Genomic DNA, 10,301 nt, shown 5'->3' with positions numbered 1-10,301 from the left:
CTGATGATGCCCATTCTAACTGGTGTGAGCTGATACCTTATTGTAGTATTGATTTGCATTTCTCCAATAATTAGTGACTTTGAGCAGCTTTTCATCTGCTTCTTGGCCATCTGTATGTCTTCTTTGGAGAAATGTCTATTCAGGCCTTCTGCCCATTTTTGGATTGGGTTGTTTGTTTTTTTAATATTGAGCTCCATGAGCTGTTTATATATTTTGGAGATTAATCCTTTGTCCGTTGATTCGTTTGCAAATATTTTCTCCCATTCTGAGGGTTGTCTTTTCGTCTTGTTTATGGTTTTCTTTGCTGTGCAAAAGCTTTGAAGTTTCATTAGGTCCCATTTGTTTATTTTTGTTTTTATTTCCATTACTCTAGGAGGTGGATCAAAAAAGATCTTGCTGTGATTTATGTCAAAGAGTGTTCTCCCTGTGTTTTCCTCTAAGAGTTTTATAGTGTCCAGTCTTACATTTAGATCTCTAATCCATTTTGAGTTTATTTTTGTATATGGTGTTAGGGAGTGTTCTAATTTCATTCTTTTACATGTAGCTGTCTAGTTTTCCCAGCACCACTTATTGGCGAGACTGTCTTTTCTCCATTGAATATCCTTGCCTTCTTTGTCATAGATTAGTTGACCATAGGTGCATGCGTGTATCTCTGGGCTTTCTATCTTGTTCCATTGATCTATGTTTCTGTTTTTGTGCCAGTACCATATTGTCTTGATTACTGTAGCTTTAAAGTATAGTCTGAAGTCAGGGACTCTGATTCCTCCAGCTCCGTTTTTTTCCCTCAAGACTGCTTTGGCTATTCAGGGTCTTTTGTGTCTCCATACAAATTTTAAGATTTTTTGTTGTAGCTCCATAAAAAATGCCAGTGGTAGTTTGATAGGGATTGCATTGAATCTGTAGATTGCTTTGGGTACTATAGTCATTTTCACAATGTTGATTCCTCCAATCCAAGAACATGGTATATCTCTCCATCTGTTGGTATCATCTTTAATTTCTTTCATCAGTGTCTTATAGTTTTCTGCATACAGGTCTTTTGTGTCACTTGGTAGGTTTATTCCTAGGTATTTTATTCTTTTTGTTGCGGTGGTAAATGGGAGTCTTTCCTTAATTTCTCTTTCAGATTTTTTATCATTAGTGTATAGGAATGCAAGAGATTTCTGTGCATTAATTTTGTATCCTGCAACTTTACCAAATTCATTGATTAGCTCTAGTAGTTTTCTGGTGGCATCTTTAAGATTCTCTATGTATAGTATCATGTCATCTGCAAAGAGTGAGAGTTTTACTTCTTCTTTTCCAATTTGTATTCCTTTTATTTCTTTTTCTTCTCTGATTGCCATGGCTATATTGAATAATAGTGGTGAGAGTGGACATCCTTGTCTTGTTCCTGATCTTAGAGGAAATGCTTTCAGTTTTTCACCATTGAGAATGATGTTTACTGTGGGTTTGTCATATATGGCCTTTATTATGTTGAGATAGGTTCCCTCTATGCCCACTTTCTGGACAGTTTTTATCATAAATGAGTGTTGAATTTTGTTGAAAACTTTTTCTGCATCTATTGAGATGATCATATGTTTTGTTTTTTTTTTTCTGTATGTGGGCCTCTCACTGTTGTGGCCTCTCCCGTTGTGGAGCACAGGCTCTGGACGCACAGGCTCAGCAGCCATGGCTCACGGGCCCAGCTGCTCCACGGCATGTGGGATCTTCCTGGACCAGGACACGAACCCGTGTCCCCTGCATTGGCAGGTGGACTCTCAACCACTGTGCCACCAGGGAAGCCCGATCATATGGTTTTTATTCTTCAATTTGTTAACATGGTGTATCACATTGATTGATTTGTGTATATTAAAGAATCCTTGCATCCCTGGGAAAAATCCCACTTGATCATGGTGTATGATCCTTTTAACGTGTTGTTGGATTCTGTGTGCTAGTATTTCGTTGAGGATTTTTGCATCTATATTCATCAGTGATATTGGTCTGTAACTTTCTTTTTTTGTAGTATCTTTGTCTGGTTTTGGTATCAGAGTGATGGTGGCCTCATAGAATGAGTTTGGGAGTGTTCCTTCCACTGCAATTTTTTGGAAGAGTTTGAGAAGGATTGATGTTAGCTCTTCTCTAGATGTTTGATAGAATTCACCTGTGAAGCCATCTGGTCCTGAACTTTTGTTTGTTGGAAGATTTTTAATCACAGTTTCAATTTCATTACTTGTGATTGGTCTGTTCATATTTTTCCTATTTATTCCTGGTTCAGTCTTGGAAGGTTATACCTTTCTAAGAATTTGTCCATTTCTTCCAGGTTTTCCATTTTATTGGCATAGAGTTGCTTGTAGTAGTCTCTTAGGATACTTTGTATTTCTGCGGTGTCTGTTGTAATTTCTGCTCTTTCATTTCTAACTTTATGGATTTGAGTCCTCTCCCTCTTTTTCTTGATGAGTCTGGCTAATGGCTTATCAATTTTGTTTATCTTCTCAAAGAACCAGCTTTTAGTTTTATTGATCTTTGCTATTGTTTTCTTTGTTTCTATTTCATTTATTTCTGCTCTGATCTTTATGATTTCTTTCCTTCTGCTAATTTTGGGTTTTGTTTGTTCTTCTTTCTCTAGTTCCTTTAGGTGTAAGGTTAGATTGTTTATTTGAGATTTTTCTTGTTTCTTGAGGTAGGCTTGTATAGCTATAAACTTCCCTCTTAGAACTGCTTTTGCTGCATCCCATAGGTTTTTGATCATCGTGTTTTCATTGTCATTTGTCTCTAGGTATTTTTTGATTTCCTCTGTGATTTCTTCAGTGATCTCTTGGTTGTTTAGTAACGTATTGTTTAACCTCTATGTGTTTGTGTTTTTTACGTTTTTTTCCCTGTAATTGATTTCTAATCTCATAGTGTTGTGGTCAGAAAAGATGCTTGATGTGATTTCAATTTTCTTAAATTTACTGAGGCTTGATTTGTGACCCAAGATGTGGTCTATCCTGGAGAATGTTCCATGCACACTTTAGAAGAAAGTGTAATCTGCTGTTTTTGGATGGAATGTCCTATAAATATCAATTAAATCTATCTGGTCTATTGTGTCACTTAAAGCTTCTGTTTCCTTATTTATTTTCATTTTGGATGATCTGTCCATTGGTGTAAGTGAGGTGTTAAAGTCCCCCACTATTATAGTGTTACTGTTGATTTCCTCTTTTATAGCTGTCAGGAGTTGCTATATGTATTGAGGTGCTTCTATGTTTGGTGCATATATATTTATAATTGTTATATTTTCTTCTTGGATTGATCCCTTGATCATTATGTAGTTTCCTTCCTTGTCTCTTGTAACATTCTTTATTTTAAAGTCTATTTTTTCTGATATGAGTATTGCTACTCCAGCTTTCTTTTGATTTCCATTTGCATGGAATGTCTTTTTCCATCCCCTCACTTTCAGTCTCTGTGTGTCCGTAGGTCTGAAGTGGGTCTCTTGTATAGAGCATATATATGGGTCTTGCATTTGTATCCATTCAGCAAGCCGTCGTGTCATTTGGTTGGAGCATTTAATCCATTCACGTTTAAGGTAATTATCAATATGTATGTTCCAATGACCATTTTCTTAATTGTTTTGGGTTTGTTTTTGTAGGTCCTTTTCTTCTCTTGTGTTTCCCACTTAGAGAAGTTCCTTTAGCATTTGTTGTAGAGCTGGTTTGGTGGTGCTGAATTCTCTTAGCTTTTGCTTGTCTGTAAAGCTTTTGAATTCTCCATCGACTCTGAATGAGATCCTTGCTGGGTAGAGTAATCTTGGTTGTAGGTTCTTCCCTTTCATCACTTTAAGTATATCATGCCACTCCCTTCTGGCTTGTAGAGTTTCTGCTAAGAAATCAGCTGTTAACCTTATGGGAGTTCCTCTGTATGTTATTTGGCATTTTTCCCTTGCTGCTTTCAATAATTTTTCTTTGTCTTTAATTTTTGCCAATTTGATTACTATGTGTCTTGGCATGTTTCTCCTTGGGTTTATCCTGTATGGGACTCTCTGCACTTCCTGGACTTGTATGGTTATTTCCTTTCCCATGTTAGGGAAGTTTTTGACTATAATCTCTTCAGATATTTTCTCAGGTCATTTCTCTCTCTCTTCTCCTTCTGGGACCCCTATAATGCGAATTTTGTTGTGTTTAATGTTGTCCCAGAGGTCTCTTAGGCTGTCTTCATTTCTTTTCGTTCTTTTTTCTTTATTCTGTTCCACAGTTGTGAATTCCACCATTCTGTCTTCCAGGTCACTTATCTGTTCTTCTGCCTCAGTCATTCTGCTATTGATTCCTTCTAGTGTATTTTTCATTTCAATTATTGTATTGTTCATCTCTGTTTGTTTGTTCTTTAATTCTTCTAGGTCTTTGTTAAACATTTTTTGCATCTTCTCGATCTTTGCCTCCATTCTTTTTCTGCAGTCCTGTATCATCTTCACTATCATTATTCTAAATTCTTTTTCTGGAAGGTTGCCTATCTCCACTTCATTTAGTTGTTTTTCTGGTGTTTTATCTTGTTCCTTCATCTGGTACATAGCCCTCTGCCTTTTCATTTTGTCTATATTTCTGTGAATGTGGTTTTTGTTCCACAGGCTGCAGGATTGTAGTTCTTGCTTCTGCTGTCTGCCCTCAGGAAGCAGATTCTTAACAACTGGACCACCAGGGAAGTCCCTGGACTGGATTCTTTAAGCATATCTTTACAGTGAATATGATGTGAAGCTTTGTCAGTAGAGGGCACTGGAGGAGGAAGGGGGCATCTCTTCCTGGTTCTGGTCACTGTATTTTGCTTTTTCTTGCTCTTGCTTCATGGTCTATGAGGTGTGTGTGTGTATGTGTGTGTGGTGTGTGTGTGTGAACCCTCAGTGATGCTCAGCACCAGCTGTGCTCCAGAGTATGCAGTCTCTTGGAGGTCTTGCAGACTTGAACTGGACCCAGTGACCACCTTGCTGAGGCCCTCCTGATGAGACACTGTGTGCTCCAGACCTCATGCCCATAGTGGCACACCAACTCTCTCTGCATGCCTGCCCATCAGCTTTGGCTTGCATGTGCCTTGGAGGGCTGTTTCCTGGAACTCTCCTGATGTGGGTACCATGCATCTCAGGCCTCATACCTGTAGTGCTATTCTAACTTTCTTTGAGTACTTGGCATCCCAGCAAATTTCTTTGCCATCCAGTGGGCTGCAACCACATTTTATCAAATGAGGTCTGAAACCCAGGTTCTGGGAGGGACCCTCCTTCCAAGTTTGTCCTTCCTCAGCCATAAAGGACCCTTTCAAATTCTCTGATGTCTTTATAGTTACCCTCCTATAATTGCTTTATAATTCTTTATATTAAACTTCTGTTTAAATTCTGGTACAATTTTTGTTTTGTGAATGAACCCAAACTGATACAAACTGACTATAGGAATTGGCTACTGGTACAAAAACTTCTCATTCATTTTTGGCAAAAACCCACGATTATTCACCAAGACCTTCACACTTAAGTTCTCTATGATACACAACTATTAAAAGTCTTCGGGCTTCCCTGGTGGCGCAGTGGTTGAGAATCTGCCTGCTAATGCAGGGGACACAGGTTCGTGCCCTGGTCTGGGAGGATCCCACATGCCGCGGAGCAACTAGGCCCGTGAGCCAAAACTACTGAGCCTGCGCGTCTGGAGCCTGTGCTCCGCAACAAGAGAGGCCGCGATAGTGAGAGGCCCGCGCACCGCGATGAAGAGTGGCCCCCACTTGCCACAACTAGAGAAAGCCCTCGCACAGAAACGAGACTCAACACAGCAAAAATAAATTAATTAATTAATAAAACTCCTACCTCCAACATCTTCTTTAAAAAAAAGAAAAAGTCTTGTAAGGCAGGATAGTTTTTGCCATCTTCCTCCTTGACAGATCATTATCTCCACAATAAAGACCCTCAACTTTCTCTTCAAGATATGTGTTTCTGCCAATCAGTGTTCTTAACAGAACACTGAGCATGATGGAGAAGCTCAACAATCTGAAAGTGAATATTTGTTTACAGTGATGTTATATTTTTATGGGGGTTAAATTCAAAAGTCAGGAACAGAATAAAAAATTGGTTATAGTCTAAATTATACTATAAAATATCTTAAATGGTTCACAAGGCATATAACATGGATTGATTACCTAACACTGAGGAATAATGTATATATATATGTGTTAATAATACATCATTAATACACATATATAAAGTCCATATACAAAATACAATTTCATGGTTCATATTTACATGAAATATTAACACATATATTAATTTATGTAACATGTACCTTATAGTAAATATGCATATGATTGTTGAGAAATAGGATATTCATGTGGTCCTAAGTTATCAGCCCTCAGGTTACTCACTAGTTAGAGAGGAAAAAATATAACTTTACAATTAAGATATCTGGCCATTACCACCTTAACCAAATGATCAAATTTAGCATCACCAATAGTGACATGACCTGACTTCATGTTTCTCCTGATGTGATACAACAAGAGGACACAACAATATCTACGTAGTATCCTTACCAAATATGTTTAACCTGGATTTTACCATGAGGAAATAACCAGATAAACCTAGAATGTAAGACATTCTGCAGAATAACTAAGCTAGAATCTTTTTTCTTTTTTAGTTTTTTGGTGACGCCGCGCAGCATGTGGGATCTTAGTTCCCCAACCAGGGATCGAACCCACGCCCCTTGCATTGGAAGTGCAGAGTCTTAAAAACTGGACCTCCAGGGAAGTCCCTTTTTAAAAAAAAAATCAATGTTTAAAGAAAACAAAAAGGTGGAGGGACTGTTCTAGATTAAAAGAGACTAAAGAGACATAACCTCAAATATAATGCATAAACTTTGTGTCCTGATTAAAGAAAAACCTGTACAAGACATTTTGGGGACATTTGGGGGAAATTGCAAGTGAATTGTGGAATTATTAATTTCCTTGGCTCTGATCATGGTGTTGTGGTTAGAGATACATGGGATGTGCTACTGTGTTTATTGATGTGAGTGTGAGTGGTTTTTGTGGTATGTTTTTTGTGGTACCAAAACAACTGAGTGTTTTTTGCGGTATGTGGTGATATATGTGTGAGACACTGTGTTTAGTGGTGTGTGGTAAGAAAATGTCCTTGTTTTTAAGATACATGCTGACATATTTAGTAGTGAAGCATCATGATACTTGAATTTATTTTCAAATGGGAAATAAAGTTCATCAAAAGTGGCAAGTTGTTAACAACTGATGAATCCAGGGGATAGGCATGTATAAGAGTACTTTGTACTATTCTTTGGGTGCTTCTGGAGATTTGAAAATTTTCAAAATAAAAAATTGAAGAAAATGTGCCTGTTGAGTGATTCCGCTCTACCGTATGAGAGAAATAAATGTGGGAGGGCACTGAGATGCTTAAGGATGTACCCAAAGACCCCACTGGAACAGGAGAACTAGGGAGCCAGTTCCCCAATTTGTTTCCATAAAAGAAGTTTCTAGAGAAGGATTGCAGAATATCCTGGTTGGGCCAAGTGGTGGGGGGGAGGTGAAGTATCTCAGGAAGTAAGGCAGAAGGACTTGGCTTTCTGATGAATTGATAGGTCATTCCATTCCTCCTCCTGCTCTGAAGGAAGATTTACTCATCCAGACAGAGGTTAGAAGACTGAAATTGATCTTATGGGCTAAAATCAAGGTGTTGGCAGAGCAACATTCCTCCTAAAGGCTCTAGGGGAGCTTTTTAAATTTATTTTATTTTATTTTATTTTTTGGCTGCAGAGCTTGCGGGATCTTAGTTCCCCAACCAGAGATCAAACCCGCGGGCCCCTACAGTGGAAGCGCAGAGTCTTAACCACTGGACCGCAAGAAAAGTCCAAAGGGGAGCTTATTTTCTCCTGCCTTTTCCAGCTTCTAGAATCACCTGTACTCCTGGTTCATGGCCCCTTACTCCCTCTTCAGAGCACATCATTCTAACCTCCCCTTCTTTCCTCACTTCTCCTTTCTGACTCTGACCCTCCTGCCTTCCTCTTATAAAGAACCGTATGATTACTTTGGGGCTACTCAGATGATCCAGGATAATCTTCTTATTTCAAAAGATCCTTAATTTTTTTTTTTTTTTTGCGGTATGCGGGCCTCTCACTGCTGGGGCCTCTCCCGTTGTGGAGCACAGGCTCCGGATGCGCAGGCTCAGCGGCCATGGCTCAGGGGCCCAGCCATTACGTGGCATGTGGGTTCCTCCCGGACCGGGGGATGAACCGTGTCCCCTGCATCGGCAGGTGGACTCTCAACCACTGTGCCACCAGGGAAGCCCCAAAAGATCCTTAATTTAAGCATATCTGCAAAGTCTCTTTTGCTATGTAATATAACATAGTCATTCACAGGTTCTGAAGCTTAGGACTTAGACATATTATGGGAGAAGGGGCATTATTCTGTCTACCACATTATCTTATTGGCATCATTTGATATATATATATATATGTATATATATATATATATATACTTTTTTCTCCTTTAATTTCATGCAATACGTTTTGTCATTTTGTTGTTCTTTCAACATTAGCAAATTTTTTGACAAAATTAATTGTACAAATTTTATACTACATTATTGAAATCAGCCTTTTATTTGGAATTTTTGCATCTATAATCACAAATGTTAAAGTAATTAAAGAAGGAGGATATTAGACTGAGGTGACTCTAATGCCTTGGTAGCTTATGTAAGCAAACCAAAACCTAACCCAGAGTCAGTGCACTCGAATCAGAGAAAATAAACCTTAGGGACAACCAATCACAAACAGCCAACTCAGCTTTCCCAAATAAAATGACTGCTTAAGGTATAGCCAATCAAATAACTTCCTTGCTTTGCTTTGGGTCTTCTCTATAAAAACCTCTCCACTAGCAAATAGGATATTTGTTGAGTGCTCCTAACCACATTTGGCTTGATGCTGCCTGATTCAAATTGATGTATGCACAAGTAAACTTAAAAAATTCTGTGTCTCAGTTTATCTTTTAACACAAATGAAACTGATTAATAACTTTTCTTTTGGCCTGTCGTTATCAGGTTTTATGCTAGTTAAACAAAGTTAATTAGAGAGCATTCCTTCTTTTCCTAGGATCTGAATAAACTGAACAATCGTTATTAGTTCAAAAATTAGCTAAAACTCAATTATAACCATCTGGTACCTTTTTAATAGTACATATTTTAAGATATATTTAAATTTCATTATAGCTAGTGTTCTGTTTAGGTTTTCTACTTCTTAGTAGAAATTAGTAATTTAAATTTTACTAGAAAATCTACAGTTACCTCTACTGCGGTTATAAAGTTGCACATAGCCTCAAAATTATTTTAAACATTATGTCTATGGTTTAAACTTCCACACTTCTAATGTTTTTGTTTTGATTTAATTTTTTGTTTTGTTTTGTTATTGTTTATTGATATTGTGTTTCATTTATCTTTTAGAACCAAGTTGTGAATTTTAAAAGTCCAGCCCACTTTTTTGTTTTCTAGTTCATCATTTTCAGAATCTATACTGATAGAAGAAATTTTCATATATTGAGGTATGGGGAAATCATTCTGGTTTATACATAATTTGGCCTGAACTTTATGTTCCTGGAACAGCCTTGTGTCCTGTTTATCATACATTACACATCTGCTTTAACCTTTAAAGAAAAAAATGCATGATCCAGAAGTAAAGAATGTCCACTTTGAAGATAAGGATAAATGCCTCCCTTCCTATAAGCCCATACCAGTTCTCCTTTAAAGACGTCTCCTTTCCCAGACGCAAAGCCTATACTGACTCACTGTGTACGTGCTAATCTGTCTCTTGAAAGCTTGAAGGAAAGTACACATGTCATGTTTGATGTATGTTCTTTGTTCTGACAAGATATAAAACTATGCTGAAAGCCATGCTTCTCTGGAGCAGTTTCTCAGAACTACTGAGAGGCTATATCCCCTACTATAGTCCTCAGCACAGCTGGAATAAAACTCTCTTCTATTCCTTATTGTAGATGGTTTATTGATTATTTGTATCCACAATAGTTATTCACTTTATATTTGACAAAATTTAATAAGTAATGTTTTATAAGAAGGACATGAAAATGGCCAAAATATAAGGTGATACTCTTTTTGTTTGTGTGTGTGTGTGTGTGTGTGTGTGTGTGTGTGTGTGTGTGTGTGTGTGTGTGGTAAGTGGGCCTCTCACTGCTGCTGCTTCTCCCGTTGCGGAGCACAGGCTCCGGACGCGCAGGCCCAGCAGCCATGGCTCACGGGCCCAGCCGCTCCGCGGCACGTGGGATCCTCCCGGACCCGGAACCCGTGTCCCCTGCATCGGCAGGCGGACTCTCAACCACTG

This window comes from Tursiops truncatus, chromosome 19, assembly GCF_011762595.2.
Source record: "Tursiops truncatus isolate mTurTru1 chromosome 19, mTurTru1.mat.Y, whole genome shotgun sequence".
NCBI lineage: Eukaryota > Metazoa > Chordata > Mammalia > Artiodactyla > Delphinidae > Tursiops > Tursiops truncatus.
The sequence above is the reverse complement of the archived record's forward strand: the minus strand, read 5'-3'. Positions refer to the sequence as shown.